Consider the following 18,458-nt stretch of genomic DNA (forward strand, 5'->3'; position numbering starts at 1 on the left):
AAGATAATCAAGGAAAAAGAATCTTGAACGAACCACCGTTAGAAATGAAAATGAACGAAGAAAAGAGAAAGAATCACCGGGAAGAATTAGAAGAACCAATAAGAAGAGGGGATTTAGATGCAAAAGGACAAAGAGATCACGAGCTGATAAAGAATACTTGACAAATGCACCGGGATAACTGGCTAATGGTAGCTGAAATGTGAGGATGAAAAATTCTTCTGGAATGATGACCTCCGATGAAATGAGACAGGAAAACAACTTCTGACATGCTCCGGATGGGTAAGAAAAGAATATCTGACAAACGGAATAATTTGAGAGGATAATATGAAGCTAGAACTACGAAACTTCATGAGAACAGACAAGGTTGAGAGGAAAAACTCTTCTTCAGTCTTCAAATGACGAAGGAGAACACCACGAAAATTATTGAGATACTCTGGTAGAATGGAAAGCAAAGAGGTTGAGCCAACAATGAAATGATTTGCAATCGATCTTGGAAAAGCATCTGACTGATGAAATTCATTCTTACGTCAAACTTGAAAACAATTGAGAATAACTCCGGGAGAATTAGAAGAGTCAGGTAAGATCCTGGGAAAAAACCTGTGGGTTAGGGCCCACTAAAAGAAAACATCGTTGAAAAGGATTGAAGAGGAGATGATGCACTAGAATGATTGAAATATTTGAATGACGTGACAACCTTGAATTAATTGGAACACAGACGAATCTCCTAAGATGTCTTGAACACTCCGAAAGGATAAGCTGGCGAGGAGCGAATGAGCAGGGAAAACACTTGAGCCGAGGGAAAGAATATGATCAACCCGAAAAACTTGAATTGAGTCCACCGGAAAAGAGGTGAAGAATGTCGAACAAAATGAGAATTCACCGGTTGAAACAATTAACGGAAGATTGAAGAGGCTCCACATGAATGAAATTGATGCTCGAAAGAGACTCAGGCTCTGGGAAGAAGAGGGTGGGAGGGCGGGAAAAGAAAGGCAACTTTGAAGGGAGAAACGACGAATAACTTGAAGAGAAAACACCGGTTGAAATCATTGAGGAAAGAAAGCAAAGACTTCGCATGAGTAGGATGGATACTCGATTACGGACTCCGGCTTCAAGAATAAAAAGGGGTGGGCGGGTGGGAAAAGAAAACAACTGAGGATTGAACTCAAAGATGAAGAGGCTCGAGTCAACTTGACGAGAAATGCACCGAATGAAAAGAGCTGAGGAACAACGATCGAAAAAAACCAACTGCGTGATCCTAAAGAAAGTTTGAAGGGGAAGAGAAGTAATTCAAAACACCTACGTCAAGATTCCTCACCAGAGGGACGAAAGGGGCTGAGGAGTAAAAAGAATTCCTACTCTCCGATATAATTAGACTCCAAAAACAGTTTTCTTTATAGACTCAACAACGACCAAACTACACGATCAATCAAGGGGGCTCCTAACGTCGGTCGAGGCTCTGATACCAACTTGTCACGCCAAATATGCGATACTATCCTAAAGAGACTCAAAGGTCCCACCAAGGATAGAACCGCATATTGAAACACTTTTGCAAGGTGGATATCATTACATCAACATTACATAATAGATGGGGATACATACAAAAGGCATACAATGCCACACGAATACAACATCATCTTACATAAGAGCACCATCCAACTACGGATGAAACACAAACAGAAACTCAAACGACATCCACCCTGCTAGCCCAGGCTCCCGACCTGGAACCTATCCCCTGATCGAAGAAGAAGCAGAAGAAGAACTCAAGACAAGCAAGCATCGCTCTCGCGTCATGATCATCACATAACCTATACCTGCAACTGTTGTTGTAGTAATCTGTGAGCCACGAGGACTCAACAATCCCATTACCATGGGTATCAAGACTAGCAAAGCTTAAAGGGAAAGGAAGGGGTAAAGTGGTGAGGTTGCAGCACCGACTAAGCATGATATGGTGGCTAACATACGCAAATAAGAGCGAGAAGAGAAGCAAAGGAACGGTCGTAAAGCTATCAATAATCAAGAAGTGATCCTGAACTCCTACTTACGTCAAACATAACCCAAAACCATGTTCACTTCCCGGACTCCGCTGAAAAGAGACCATCACGGCTACACACGCGGTTGATGCGTTTTGATTCGAATCAGGTGTCAAGTTATCTACAACCAGACATTAACAAATTCCCATCTTCCACATAACCGCGGGCACGACTTTCGAAATTTTATACCCTGCAGGGGTGTCCCAACTTAGCCCATGATAAGCTCTCACGATCAACGAAGGATATACCTTCTCCCAGGAAGACCTGATCAGACTCGGAATCCCGGTTACAAGACATTTTGACAATGGTAAAACAAGACCAGCAAAGCCGCCCGATGTGCCGACAAATCCCGATAGGAGCTGCACATATCTTGATCTCAGGGCAACACCGGATGAGACTAGCTACGAGTAAAACCAGACTTCGAGTTTCCCCGAGGTGGCCCTGCAGGCAGCTCAGTTCGGACCAACACTTGAAGGAGCACTGGATCAGGGGGGGGCTAAAATAAAGATGACCCTCGGGCTCCGGAAACCCAAGGCAAAAAGGGCTAGGTGAGGAAAATGGTAAAACCAAGGTTGGGCCTTGCTGGAGGAGTTTTATTCAAAGCGAACTGTCAAGGGGGTCCCATAAATCACCCAACCGCGTAAGGAACGCAAAATCTGGGAATATAACACCGGTATGATGGAAACTAGGGCGGCAAGAGTGGAACAAAACACCAGGCATAAGGCCGAGTCTTCCACCCTTTACCAAATATATAGATGCATTAATTAAATAAGAGATATTGTGATATCCCAACATAATCTTGTCCATCATGGGGAAATCTTCAACTTCACCTGCAACTAACAACGCTATAAGAGGGGCTGAGCAAAAGCGGTAACATAGCCAAGCAATGGTTTGCTAGGAAGGGTGAAAAGGTTAGAGGCTGACATGGCAATTGGGGAGGCTTGAAGAACAATTGATAGGTAGCGCAGCAAAGCGATAGAACGAAGCAACTAGCATAGCAATGATAGTAGTGAGATCCAGGATAGCGGTCATCTTGCCTGAAATCCCACTAGGAAGAAAAACGAGTCCATGAAGAAGATGAAGCCACGAAGACAAACCAAGCATAGACGAACGAATCCTCACGATCACAACGAAACGGGAACTATCGAGAAGAAGCACACAACATGGTAAACACACCACACATATACAAGACATGATGCACAACCAAGCATGATGCATGACAAGGCTACATGAAGCTACTCATGGCAAGAGATGATGCAAACAAGAACACACATCAAAGCAAGTTTAAATGAGGCCGGAAACAACATATAATAATTCCGGTAAGTCCTCATATGCAAATTTCGAAATTGGTCCAGATCTGAACAAACCTTTTGTTCAAGTTGTTAAAAAGCAAGTTAAGATGTACAAAGATGATCTACACGAAATTCTAGTCAAGTTACATATAAAGTTCATTTAATTCGGAGTTACGACCTAGAAGATATGAGCAAAACAAGTTAAACATGGCATTGATGTAACATGCATTCAAACATCAAGAAAACACCTCAAAACAAGGATGCAACATGATAATATGAAACTACATGCAAAATCAAGCAAGTTTCATATAGAGCACACTCAAAACAGAGCAACACGCTATACAAGTTAAAAGGACAAATTGTCCAAAACAACAACTAGGCATATTGCAAGCATCAAAACAACATGCTACAACACTCCAACATGAGACAAAATGCATTGACATGATGTACAGGTAAAGCATAATAAAACATGAACACTGAGCTATCTCCAGAAATCACTAGAACATGCTCAAAAAGACATGGCAAGATTGTATATAATAACAGTTTCAGACTTTGCAGAAATAACATCAGGTTGCAATGTTTATAGCTATCAAAGAACAATCTACAGGAACTTATCATGGCAAACAAAGGCATGTCATGATACTACTAAATGCATAGAACAAAAGTCCTTTACTGACCATTAGCCAAAAGGATCAGAAGATATGATGGCACCCATGTAAACATGGCAAATGATATGACAAATTCAAACATAGCAGGAACAACGATAAGTAGGCATGTTGGTGAGCTTGTAACACTCACCACAGATCAATACATGGCATGATAAGGTGACCAACAGAAAGAATACATATTTGTGAAGCTAAGCATGGCAAGAACAAGTTCATAGGGTGCACGGATCACTAGTAAAACACATGGAAAAACTGAACTTAATGTTACCAGAGTGACAGCAACATTATTTAGCAACTTGAGAGCAAGATTACAACAAGCTACAACAGGCTATAAATTCAACCAGGGGCATGGATGGATATAACATAACATGAATAACAAAATATCCTTAGTGAATATCTCCAGATTATGCATAGAATGACTTGTAGCAGCAGGTTTACATGGCATCAAAATATAGCAGATTCAGCCTAGCAAAACAGCAACAGCAAGTACCCTACTTAACAAGCTCTATGCACTCACTACAAGACTCACAAAAATACAAGGATGGCACCTCTGTAAATATGGCATTATGTAGTATAAAACATATTTAGAGTTCATGCTCATAGGATGCACACACAAAATGCAATGAAAAAGACAAATCATCAAGTTCTGTTAACAGACAGCAGGTAACATCATATAGCACTCTTGCAATGATGATTAGGGCATCAAGATGATCTCAAACAAGCATGGTGCAATGGAACAAAATGAAGAGAATCTCCCATTGAACATTTTGATATATTACACGCACGAAACGGAGCAGCATGCAGCAAGTTATGATGCGATGAACAGGGGACCAAAATGCAAATAATTTCGAGACTTAGGGAAAAAATGGGGTCAACCTCGTTTGACCGGATCTGGATCTTGGCACGGCCCGGGAACCGAGGTCGAGGCGGGCTGGAGACGGGGCGGCGGCTCGCCGGAGCTGGAGGCCGCGGGACGGCATGGCCGGTCTGGTCCGGCGGAGGCTCGGGGCGGAGGAGGAGCGTCGGGCGGTCGGGGTCGCCGGCGGGACGGTGGCTTGCGGGATCCGGCGAGCGGCGCAGAGGAGCGGGCGCGGAGGTCGGCGTCGGTGGGAGGCGCGCGGTGGCCGGCGCTGGAGGCGAAGGAGAGGCGCGGCGCCGCGGAGAGAGGTGCGGGACCACGTGGCAGCGGACGGGCGGCGGGGTTCGGCGACCGGCGGCGGAGGCGACGGCGGCGGCCAGGAGGCAAGGCGCGACGGCGCGGGAGGCGGGGCGCGCAGGCCTGGTGCGGCCCGGGGCGGGCCGGCCGTGGGCTCGCGGGGCGCGGCGGCGGGGCGCGGGCGAGATGGCGGCGGAGGACATGTGGCGGCGTAAGATTGGGCGAGGGGGCGGCGGCGGACATGTCCGGCGGCGGGGTGGACGTGTCCGGCGCGCGGAGGAATAAGAGGTCTAGGGTTTCATGCGGGAATTTCGGGGGAGGTGTCTTATTTATAGATTCTGGGAGCTAGGAGAGTCCAAATGAGGAGCGGTTTTCGCCCACACGATCGCGATCGAACGACCGAGAGCATGGAGGGGGTTTGGATGGGTTATTGGGCCACTTTGGAGGGGTGTTGGGCTGCACACAAAAGAGGGCTTTGCGGTTATCCGGTTAACCGTTGGAGTATCAAACGGACTCCAAATGGCACAAAACTTGACAGGCGGTCTACCGGCGATGTACCAAGGCCGCTTGGCAAGACTCGGTCCATTCCGAGAACGTTTGATACCCACTCACAACAAGAGACAAAAAGGGGGACGCCGGAGGACATAGGAGTGTCGGATTGCAAAACGGACAACGGGGAAAATGCTCGGATGCAAGAAATGAACACGTATGCAATGCAATGCACATGATGACATGGCAAAATGCAACACGCAAGCAAATGACATGGCAACAACGACGAATAACTGGCAGACACCTGGCGCATCAAATCCGGGGCGTTACAGCCGGAAATGCAAGAGCTAGGATAGCGCAAGAACTATGTGGGACAGCTACCGGAGGCCATTCAGGTATACTAGCTTCCTATAAGAGAACTAATAGGAACTTTGTCTGGCCAGGAATGGATGCCTCTCTTGAGGACAAACTGTGACGGTAAAGCAACAACATCAACTCGCAATGGCCCTCGTGCCTGAAATGCCAAGGGAAGCCCACAGACTCCCTATCGTCTCTACTCTACCTAAAATGCGATCTTGAGGACCCCGAAAAACTCGAGACCGCTCTCCGTCCATATTTAGGACGGTTAGGGTGATTTTTTAAGAAATAAAAATGATGTTGAAGAAATCAAATGTTTGAAGGCAAGACTGGGAGAAGCATTTGAGGTAAAGTATCTTGGACCTCTTCGATACTTCCTTAGGATTGAGATTGTTCGGGCACTGTTTGCTTCAGACATGGCTACAAGGAAAGCAGTAGTATCTTAGGACACATGGTAAGCAGATCTTAGACTTAGTACACTCAACGCCAACAAGAATTCGGCCCTCCATACATATCGACACACCCGGGGGCTCTGTTTTAAGTGCAGTGAGAAATGGGGCCATGAACAACAAGATCTAGCTTTTAAATATGACACGGGGTAGTGGGACCCTTCATTTCGAGCCATGTCTAGGTAGAATTGACAAGATTGAACCGAGGCCCTCCCGGGCACCGCCGGGGGACAACCAGACCAACCAGTAGGCTTTCTTTCTGAAGTTTCCTCCCGGGGCCCTTAAATCATTGAATTCATAGGCATAGGGGCGTCATTCCCTAGAGTTTGGTTCAAAGGCTAAGGACTCCCCGCCGCCTTCATAAGGGCACTAAGGCGGAGCACGAAAAAGCAAATTGGTCACCCATGTTTTACCAGTCCCTGATCTCAGGGCCGTTTTGCCAACCGCCGACATGAACGAAATCGAATTTCATTCAAAAAGGATAGTTGATCGAACTGAAACCAACGTCAAGTACGAGTTATTAAGCGCCGAATCAAAAAAGTGTAATTCCTTTACGCTTGATGTAGGATTTACCTATTAATATGAAGTTCTCTAGCTCATTTCTAAGTCCCCAAACCATCTCGTGCTCGTGTTGTACGCGATCGAATCTTGCGGCCGGATAGAGCAATGGAATCACCGAGTCGTATTAAAAGAGGGCTCTTCTTTTTAATCTTAACACAAAGGCTAGCTCTGGTTCAAATCCAGCTCGGCCCAAACCAAAAATCTAGGGCTTCGTGAATATGAACTAAATCCTTTTGTTTTTCTTCCATAAAATAAAATGTCTGATCTATAGAAATAAAAGATAAAGAAAAAAGGGAAAAACCCCAAAAGTAGGAAGTCTAGCGTGCTTCTTTAGTGCTGCTCTTCGATCAGATGCTTTCTCATTGAACGAGGCATATTAAAGTGAAAGAAGTTCCAGGTCGAGTCCAAAAGAAAGTGGATCTCATAGGTCTTTCCCCTAGTAGTCCCGCTGCATCCTTTGACAGTCCGTCTCGTCTCATCTTTCTTTGGCTATACTTGTAGCCAGCCATATTAGCTCCACATTACACCCTGTTTGATTTCTTACGAAAAAGGCAATCATCAGTCGCCCCTTTCCTATTTAGCTTGCGTGGTGAGGAGGACGAGGCCTTGAGAAGCTTTTCCACCATTTTTCCCCTTTGGCATTTGGATCCATGTTTTCTTTAACGATCTCCGTGATAGTACAGGTTTTTTTGGTAGGAGTAAACACCTATTCTTTTGTCATTCAAACCATCGAATTGGTTGGCTCGCTCAACCTCTTGAACCGGGACAAAACTTCCCAGCGTTGCATTCACCGCCTAGCCTCGTCCCACGGACCAGCCCTTAGGTCCAAAGTTGTATGCCGCTGCTGTGGTGCCGATAGATTCACTACTGAAGCCCCGTTATCAGACATTGCAGGCTTAGCATCTATTTTTTGTATATCGCTCCACCACACCGAGAAGAGGTTGGCGCGTCTCGTTGGGCGTGGAGAAGCATTGGGAACCCCAATATCTTTCTTCGGAGCAGTTCCTTTTCCCGTCCCCTCGCCCCGGCATAGCGCTTTGCTTCCGGTTCTTCAGAGGAATCAACTGATTTCTCCCTTCTTCATTGATCTGGGGGAAAGGGAACCGTCTACCAGTTGGGAAGCTAGACATCAAGGTTGTGGCTTGATGAGGATAACTAAGCTGACACGCCGGAGTTGGGCTAGGGAAAGCTTGGACCCAAGTCCTACAGTGATGGATATAAGCGCAATTAAAATTCCTGGGGAGTTATACATTTGTGTATTGATAAGACCGTTCACAATTTCTTGAAGCTCGATGTCCCCCCCAGATGAACCATATAGCCAAGAGAAACCCCTTCCTTCTTATAGCAACAAAATCCAATCTCCCCCTCATATGAACCTACCTCCATGACTTTCATGTCAAACTGAAACTCCTTCCCTTGCATTACCCATAGCATGCCATCACATTTGTGCTCACAATACATCTTAGCGCCATTTGCTACTATGATTTCCATAGGTTTATACGGAGTTGATTCGTAACCAGCCCGCTTCACAATCTTTGGGGTCTAAAAAACAATGCAGTTTCCATTTCTTCATTTGGAATCTAGGCTCTTCTATCTTCAACTTATTTTTTTGGCTTTATTCTTTATTTATTTCATTTCGATTTTTCCCTCTTCCTCTTTCCCTATCCTCTTTTAAATAAGAAGAAGTATTTGAAATGAAACAAATCCCTCTTCATTCTGTTGTGCTCAGCGAAGGAGCTGCCTAAGCATACTTTTGCGGATCCAAACTTCTTTGTCCTTTCAAAGTCTTCTTCTTGCATATAAGAATGCAACTTTTGCAATTCCTTGGATTTGAGTAGTAAGCGGCATCCCCTCTGAGTTGTGATGCAACCCATTTCAGTGTATGTCACTGAGTTCACCATTGCAGTTGAGACGTTAGGCAATTGAGCGTTCCCTAGAGTTTGGTTCAAAGGCTAAGGACTCCCCGCCGCCTTCATAAGGGCACTAAGGCGGAGCACGGAAAAGCAAATTGGGCACCCATGTTTTACCAGTACCGGATCTCAGGGCCGTTTTGCCCTCTTTCTTATTCTTATTTATATAACTGTCACTTTACCGGGCCGGAAAAGTGACACCGTCACGTCTCAGGGTCGTATGCATGGAACAAGAAGGGTCGTCGTACAATTTCGGCGATTACAAAAAAGAAGGAGGCGAGCTCCCTATCCCTCTTTGTCTTTCCACTTCCCTCGTTAAGGAACAAACACTTCGCCAAATTCTTTTGAGTCCCGGCCCGGTTTTTCCCCACTAACCAATTACGTTACAACCACTGAACAAACTTGGTTGACGAACATGGTTTATGCGCCGCTAATCTAGCAGCTTGTCGAGCATTTGACAAACTCACACCATCCATTTCAAATGGGATTTGTCACGTGGACACACGAGCAATCCAACCCGTCGGATTTCCTTTTCGACGTGACATGAGCGTGAAAGAGGTTCAAGAATCCGTTTTCTTTTTATAAGGGCTAAAATCACTTTTTTTTGGCTTTTTGACCCCATATTGTAGGGTGGATCTCGAAAGATAGGAAAGATCTCCCTAGCCTAGCCCATCTCGGTGTCAGCTACCAAAAGAGAAAATTGTTCTAAGGGCAGCATCTACTCGTTTATCGCTTGCCTCACATCGAAAGAGGCATGGCTTCTCTCTTCACTCACTCCCCTATTTGCCAGCTTCAATAGCATGGAAGAAGGTGTTCAAAGAACATAGTTTCACATCTACATTTTCCGAGTCCCCCTCTAAGAGCCGTATATGAAAATTTCATCTCGTACGGCTCAAGCAGAAACACAAAAATGGACTCGTTTCCCCTCAACAAATAAAGGCTTGGGCTAACAAAAACCTACCTAATGGAGAAGTCGTTGGCGAAGTCACAAGGCCCTCTACTTTTCATTATAAAACTTGTCCCATTGACGAAGACTACTTACTATACGCGTTTTCGAGTTGCATTTCGTGCTCTTTTTCGTCGCCAGCTAAATCAATCAATTTGACAAGATCTTGCATCAATCACCTCGTATGCTAGGGAAACGCACTCCTGAATAGACTCGATTCCCCGCCCCGCATTAGTGAAATGTCTAAGACGCAACAGAATAGCAACGTTTCTTTCTATATGATAATATGCACCGAGGGTGTTGATAGGGCTAGACTTTCTCTCATGGGCGTGACCATATTAAATAAAGGGTCTTTTCATCGCTTTGGCCTGGAGCCGAGTAAGTAAGGACTTTGCCAGGTTTGAACTCCAAAGTCATTTATGCCTAGTATTTCCTTTGATTCAAAACGTTTAGGTATCGGTAATAGGATTCCCACTATGATTTGCAGAAAAAGATAGATTCTATAATAATCCATAAAAAATATATAGAAGATTCTGGGTCGAAGTAGCACCTCTTGCCTGATATATACAGGTCGTTACTGGCGATTCGTTTGTGCCCTCTGGTGTTCAATTGCCCGTTTGTTCCCTCCCCCTCGGGACGGGTCAACCTACTTTGCCCGCTCAGGCGCTCCAAAATGCTCTGACTAGACCGCCGACACCCATGATTTGTCCATCATTCAAAATGGCATTTCGTAAGGGCTCATAAGCTAGGAGGAATCACAGATCCTCCATGCACTTTCGCCTAGAGTTAAATGAGGGAGTTTAAGGAGTTGTTTTTGAATTCGGCATGGCATATTTCATTTTTTTAATGAGAATGTCGTCTCCTTGCTTACCCGCCTGGCCAATGGAAGGAATTAATTACCTTGGTTACTCAGCGAAAGAAAGAATCTCACCAGTTCATCATCCACGACCTACCAAGGGGCTGTTAAAAAAAAGCTCTTCCTTGAATTTACTTTATTTTTATTCCTTTTTCGAACTCCAACCAAAGTAGATTCGAAGACGAGTCACTTCAATTATCCTTTTAAGTTCTATTCTATCTTCTATCTTTCCCTATTTCATCTCGTAAAGTTCCGCGCTCGCAGTTTGGTCAAGAAAGTTAGACCTAATCCAACAAACAATACAAGGATTAATTACGAATTATGAAAGGATAGATTTCACATATATATACGCCAAGACCAACATCCAGATATAACTGGGAGTAAACCATACCCACCTCCAGCATTATACTACTTGGATTCACACGGTGCTAAGATGTTTTGCCAGGTTCTAAAGGATGCTAGGTTTCCTAAGGGCTATGCATCCAACTTGCACAACAAAGTGGATATAGTGAGAAAGAGATTAAATGGACTAAAGAGCTATGACTGTCATATTATAATGCGCGATCTGTTGCCCTTAGCCATTAGGAGAACTTTCCTGAAGATGTTTGTATTCCATACATGCGTTTGTGCAACTTTGCATTGTTGTCCAACCATATTCACTCAAACAGGACGACATAATGATTTTATTGGCCCCAATGACTGGACAAACCATCATCCATACTTGAGAATACTCGGTCGTCCTTTATTTGGTCCTTGTGTTGAAGAACTAGACTACACGTCATGGGTCCAAGCTCAAAGATATGTGTTGGTCAATTACCCCCACATTGCTCCATATGTCCAGTAAGTTTCTCACCACTTGTTCCACACTCTCCATACTCTCTAAACTAGCAGTAACCCTCTCTCATGTTCATGTAAGCAACATCATGATATTCTATCAGCGGGTCGACGCAAAAGAACACGTGATGTAGAACGCTCCCATCACAATAGTTTCCACACTTGGTTTGCCGACCATGTAAGTATTTATGATCTCACGCTAAAATTATTAAAGCGCTTCATGTGGAGATATTGCATTGACTATGTTATGTCTCTAGGTTCAATCATTGATTTCCAATAATGTTAAGATCCCTGAAGAAGTTAAAGTCTTAGCACAAAAGCCATATTGGATGGTGAGAAAGTACAATGCTTACTCCATAAATGGATGCACTTTCCACACAAGGGGATATGGTGACGGAAAAGAAGCGCAATGTGATGGAGTATCTATGATTGCTAAGACATCTAGTTTCTCAAGTGCAAAAGATAAGAATCTAGCTTTAGGAGATGTTGCTTACTATGGACGAATGACTGAAATAGTTGAGCTGAATTATTCAAACAAAGGCAACGTGGTTTTATTCAAGTGTGATTGGGTTGATAGTGTTCACCCTGATGCTGGGGTTCGAAAGGACCCATATGGAATAACTGAGGTGAATTTTAACCACTTGCTAAGAAGTAGTAGTGACATATTTGATGAGCCATTTATCCTTGCAACTCAAGCCACCCAAGTCTATTATGTACAAGATTCTATAGAAAAGGATTGGTACGCCGTGGTTCATCCATCAGTTATTACTTCTGATGGTCTTGGTGAGCTCTTGTTTGAAATTAAAACAGAAGCTTCAAACAAGGATAAATTAAAACACTTCACTATGGTAAGATCTTAAATTACTTGGTGAGCTCTTGTTTTTATTACTTCTGATGGTCTTGAGGAGCTCAACATGGATAATTTTGAACACTTGTTTTTATTACTCATCTTGTTTTCTTGTATTGATTTTGAAGAATTCCACAACTAAAGAAGATGTTGACTTAAGGATCCATGAGGGAAGTGGTGATGAAACTGAATTAGAAGATGGAGAAGATGACACTGAACATGGTGATGAAACTGAATCAGAAGATGAAGATGAGTCTGAACAAGAAGATGAACATGAAAAAGAAGAAGAAGTTCGACAAGAACAGGAGCAAATACATGGTATGTTCTGAGGGCATAAAATAATTTACATGTCCTTGTTTTGCATGGGCATGATGGTAGTTGATATCTATTCATATCCCAGAAGTTGTTGAGAAGATTAGAAGAGGACCTACTCACATGAGGCGCTTCTGGAAAGAACATGATGTTTATAACAAGATCAATTTGAAGTTCAACAAATTTGGTCAACCATATGGTTTGAAGACATGCAAGCTGACAAATTTTATTGGAAAACTAGTGAAAGGAAAATAAATGTCATTAGCTGCTCAAAACTGGAGCAAAGTACCAAAGTTAGAGAAAGAGAAGTTGTGGGATTCTGTCCAGGTATGTCAACGCAATCTAACATATATATTTGCATCTTCAATAAACAAGTCATTTGCTTCTTCAACAAACAAGTTCTACATGTTGTCACAACTGTATTTTATAATAGGCATTTTTCAACATTGACGAGTCATACAAAACATGGGTGTTGAGATCAATAAGTAAAAAATGGAAAGACTTCAAGGTTGTTTTAAAGAGGAAATACTACAAAGCTGATTTGTCACGAGCACGGAATATTCTTAATGGTTGTGATAATAGAATCCCAATTGGACAGTGGGAGTGTCTAGTAAAACACTGGAGAACAGAGAAAGCTAAAGTGAGTACTCAATGCTGTAGTTTTGTATCCTATGCTAAATATGTATTGCACAGCTTCTTATGAGTTTCTTCACCATATTTGTGTGTCCAGGAAAAATCTGAGAGAAACAAGGCTACTCGGGCATTGCAACTCGAGGGATGCAACAGGACCCACACCACTGGGTCATGAAGTTTTGCAGTTGTCCTTGATCAAATGGTAATTTATTATTAACTAGTGTATTATTAACTCATGTAACTAGTGTATCAACATTTCATCTCTGCTTCAGGAGATGGTAGAGGGTAGGAAAATTGGGCGTGCCGAGCTTTACATGGTTACGAATATGAAAAACAATGGATATCCAGTCAACCAACAAAGTGGAGTAAAAATGGTATGTAGTTCACTTGATAGTGCTCTGTTCGATTATATTCCTAGTTAGCTTTCACTTCATACTGCTTTGTTTAGTGCTTCATAAAATTCATGCTTGCAAGCCTACTATTATATGAACCTTTCAGGATGACATTAAAATAAGGATTCGAGCAGATCCTTCTTTGATTGGTGAGTAGGCCCGTGATGGTGACCTTTATTCATCAATTTTCCCAAAAGAAAAGAAAGGAAGGCCAAGTGGCCTTGGTCTGTTAGTAGGTGAAGTTGCTTCGGAGCGCCTTTCTCAAGTTGAAGCTGAACTACATGCTACTAAACAAGAGAACATGGAGCTTCGGCATGTGGTGCATACTCTGGTGGCAAATCAAACTTCAATAATGGCCAAGAGTGAGAGAATGGAAGAACAGTACAATGAGCTAAAGAGTTTGATCATAGCTTCTAGGGGGTCTGTTGAAATGGGCGGAATTCCAGAAAAGGAGCTTCCAAATAAAGATCCTTCTAAGGCGATTCTTGTTTTCATCTCTTAAATTCAGTCACATTATTTGAGCATTTACTACTAGCTAAATATGAGTTTCCACATACTAGAACTTGGAAACCATGAATGACAAAGAACAAGCAACTTCACTTTCATATACTACCAAGGCATCTGAGGCAATGGCTGCTCCAAGGCATCCAGATAAGGTGAAGTCATCCCAACTGGAATCAAACAAAACAAAATCAGCACTACCAAGTCTTGCGCCTGTGCCGAAACCAAAGAAGAAAAAGACAACTAAACATAAGAAACCAGGAATATTTCAAACACTGCTCCAAAAGGGGCCAAAGGTGATTTTTCTATATGTGTCTCAACTTATTAACCAACTAGCGAATTAGAAGGGTTACTTAGTACCATTGCAACTTACAAGATGGCTTAGAAGATACCATAAAGTGTGGCATGGAAATTTATGCAGATTATGATAGAAATGCTAAAGCTATTGATGGCCAACCACTAGCTGATTATGTTGAAGTTCTTGTCAACATTGTGCTCAAAGAAACAACTGAGCTGCCTCGTGCACAAGGGAAAATAAACAAGCTAGGAAATGCCCAAGCTAGGTGTATTCCATGGCCACACAAAAATGTATGATACATGACACTTTGCTAACTCATTTGCTGTTCTCGTATATGCAACTATTCTGAACTCTTTTTATGCAGATTATGCAAACAGATCGTACTACCGTGCTACACTCTAAGGTACTATCATAGCTCATAGTTGTTGTTTTGTGCTCATATTATGTATAACTATACATGATTTTTGTTTTTACCCAATTGTAGGTTTCTAGTGTTTGTAGTCAGATGTCTTTCAACAATAGCGAGAATGTGGATCCCCACAAAACAACTACTGGAACTCAGGTGACCAACCATGAGATTGCTTGCAGTACTTCAGAAGGTGCAGTGAGGAATACATTGAAGAGAAAGAAAGTTTCTGAGACAACAAGAATGAAAAAAGGTACTCAAGCAATCTCTGCTACAACCGGAAACAACATACTTAAGAATTCGGGCAGGGAAACATGAAAGATGGTCATAGGTGAGTTGTACATGCCTTTTCCTGTACTTTCATATTGTCCCTCAGTTTAGTGCATAAGTATCCATATCTTCAGGTGATGGTCATGCACTTATGCTCTTGCATTCTAGTGAGCTTACCATGTAAACACAAAATAATTTTTTTAGAGAGAAGAAACTACAGTTTATCTTAGCCAAAAGACTGAGAGAGGTATATATAAAAGGAAGGGTTTTTGGTGTCACAGATTGCTAATTAAGTTGTCCAAGGCAGAAAAAAAACACTAATCTAAGCTCTGTATTCTTTGGTTTAAATTTTCCAGTTTGCTTGTAGTTGTACTAACCTGGACTATGTTTTCTGTGAAGTATATAATATTGAAAACTGTTGACAAATTCCTTTTTTTTATTTGAAAGAGAGAGATAGAGGGAAGGGGAGGGGAAATTGTCACCTGGTTCAGTGCATCTACTGTTAGTCTTTCCAAATATCCGTACATGCATGTACTTGTTGCATTCTTCCATTTTACCATTTGTCCATTTTAGTGGTATTGTGTACCTGTGCTTGCATTCCTTTTTTTACATTGCTGAGAACAAGCAATGCCAGGTATAGTACCTGTGCATGCATTCCTTTTTTTTACGTTGCTGAGAACATGCATCTTAGATGCCTGTACCTTTTTTTACATCACTTGTACATGTGCTTGCATTCTTACATGACTGTCCCTCTTAGATGCAAGCTGGAAGTCGAAGCTGAAGGTGACACACTACTACTGGAGTGTGTGACAACAATCTGGAGTTGTTTTGGCAATAGGTTTTGACAAGAAGTGTACATGTGTACTGGTGATCTAAGATGCTCATTTAAGTTGTGACAGAGGTTTTGCTCATTTAAGTTAGACATGTTTCACTGATGTACAATATTCGACACACAATTTCTGAATGTGCGTTTGTTTGCTGGAGTATATTTCTGAATGTGTGTTTATACAAAGCTAGATGAAAATTATTGAGCTTGATGTGATAGTTATTTCATTATTCTTGGATGCCTATACAAACTTTGTGGCATTCTTCATATGTGCCTTGGTAGCATTTTGGAGGCAATTTGTGAGACGCCAAAAAAAGGTTTTGGAGGCGATCTTCAGAAATGCCACAAAAATGTTGTGAATGCGATTTGAGAAGTGCCGCAAAAATGTTTGGAGGCAGCTTGAGAAATGCCACATTTGAGCTTTGGAGGCATTTTTTAAAATGCCACATTTGAGCTTTGAAGGCATTTTTGAAAATGCCACAAATTGTGATTGTAGGCATTCCGAAAATGCCTCCAGGCTATGTTTCTGAGGCGTTTTAGAAAAGTGCCTTGGAAGGCCTTTGCCTTCGGGAGTACCTCTAGCACTTTCTGAAAATGCCTTCAAATGTCTAGCCTAGCATTTTGTTGGTCTTTGGAGGCGTTTGAGAATGCCTCCTATGAGTGTACGTGTTGTAGTGCGTACAAGGAATTTGCAGTTGGATAACCATGGATCATTTAACACAGTTCATCCTTGGAACATGAATACTACTGCTATCCGAGTCTAGCCATCATATCAGCAACCACATCATATATGAAATGAAACGAAACTGTTTGCTGCGTCAGCCACGACCGCGCGTGAAGTGCCATGGATCTCCTCCGTCAAAGTGTTTGCTGAATAAGTCAGGCACCGTGATGGAAGACAGCCGGCCCAGCGCCAGCGAGGCCAAACTGTGGATCCCACGGCCGCTGACGCTGAGAGCATCTCCAGCCGCGCCCTAGAACAGCCTCCTCAGGCGTTTTTTTACACCGACGCCAAAAAAACGACCCAGTCGTGCCCCCAGGACGTCGAATTTCGCCGGCTCAGTTCGTTTTTGCGCTCGGCGCTCTCAGGCCGAACCCGACGTACTGGGGGGCGCTCGGGGGCTCCGGAGCAAGGGAAAAACGTTCTTGGGGCCACATTGGCATGCGAAAAGTCAAGCCACTCGCCTCCTAACCCCCACGCTCGGCCGCCACCCCGCGCCACCCTGCCGATCCCGGCGCCGTCCACCGCCCATCGCAACTAGGGAGACCATCTCCCGCTGGGAAAGAGAAGGGGTTTTGCCGAGGCAGCCTCTTTGCCGCCATCCGGGCACCTTTTTCGGCGTTCTGGCCGTGCAGGGCCTGTACACCTGGCGGGCTTGCGCCCACCTCACCCACAAGGTGTTCGGTGAATTGCCTGGCCCGACGATGGACTCCGAATATGAGGAGGCGCTCGCGACGTTGCTGGATGAGGAAGCCGAAGCCGGCGTCCAGGAGCAGGAGCATCTCATGGTGCTCGCCGCCCTCGCCGGCCTGCTCGCGAGCAGTGAAAAGCCGCGGCGAGGTGGCTCGGCGCTTGGGCGGGTGAAAGCAAAGAACCGACATTGTTTGGAAGGCTACTGCATGCTCTGCTCGGACTACTTCGCTGACGCTCCATTGCACGGTGATAAAACATTTCGGCGCCGTTATTGGATGAGCCAAAAGCTTTTCCTCCAGATTGTGAATTCCATCTGGGAGTTCGATAGCTACTTCAAGTGCAAGAGGGATTGCACCGGCACACTTGGATTCACCTCGATCCAGAAGTGCACGACAGCTATGAGGATGCTTGCATACGGAGCTCCCGGTGATTCACTCGACGACTATGGGCGCATGACCGAGTCCACCACCATTGAGTGTTTCTACAAGTTTTGCAGGGCAGTGGTGGCAGTGTTTGGACCGCAGCACTTGCGAACACCCAATGCGGAAGACACTGCTCGGATCCTAGCACATAATGAAGCTAGAGGATTTCCTAGGATGCTTGGAAGCATCGACTACATGCATTGGAAATGGAAGAACTGTCCATTTGCTTGGCAGGGGTTGTACAAAGGCGCCAAAGGCGGTTGCAGTGTGGTGCTTGAGGCAGTGGCCACACAGGACCTCTGGATTTGGCACTCTTTCTTTGGGATGCCAAGAACTCACAATGACATCAACGTCCTACAGTGCTCCCTAGTCTTTGCCTAGCTTGTTCAAGGTCATTCTCCTCCGGTGAACTTCGAGGTCAATGGACGGCAGTACAACAAGGGATACTATCTAGCTGATGGCATCTATCCGAGATGGTCGACATTTGTGAAGACCATCTCAAACCCTATGCCAGGAGGCAAGAACGCCTGGTTTGTGAAGATTTAGGAGGCTTGCAGGAAGGATGTCGAGCGGGCATTGGGTGTGCTCCAAT

The 18,458-nt window shown here is 44.0% G+C and overlaps 1 pseudogene; it reads left to right on the forward strand.

Annotated features, from left to right (window-relative positions):
* The window catches only part of LOC123157645 (uncharacterized), a 28,115-nt pseudogene extending 12,727 nt beyond the window's left edge, over window positions 1-15,388 (forward strand).
* Window positions 15,389-18,458: the final 3,070 nt, after the last annotated feature.

This window comes from Triticum aestivum, chromosome 7B, assembly GCF_018294505.1.
Source record: "Triticum aestivum cultivar Chinese Spring chromosome 7B, IWGSC CS RefSeq v2.1, whole genome shotgun sequence".
In the NCBI taxonomy this organism is placed as follows: domain Eukaryota; kingdom Viridiplantae; phylum Streptophyta; class Magnoliopsida; order Poales; family Poaceae; genus Triticum; species Triticum aestivum.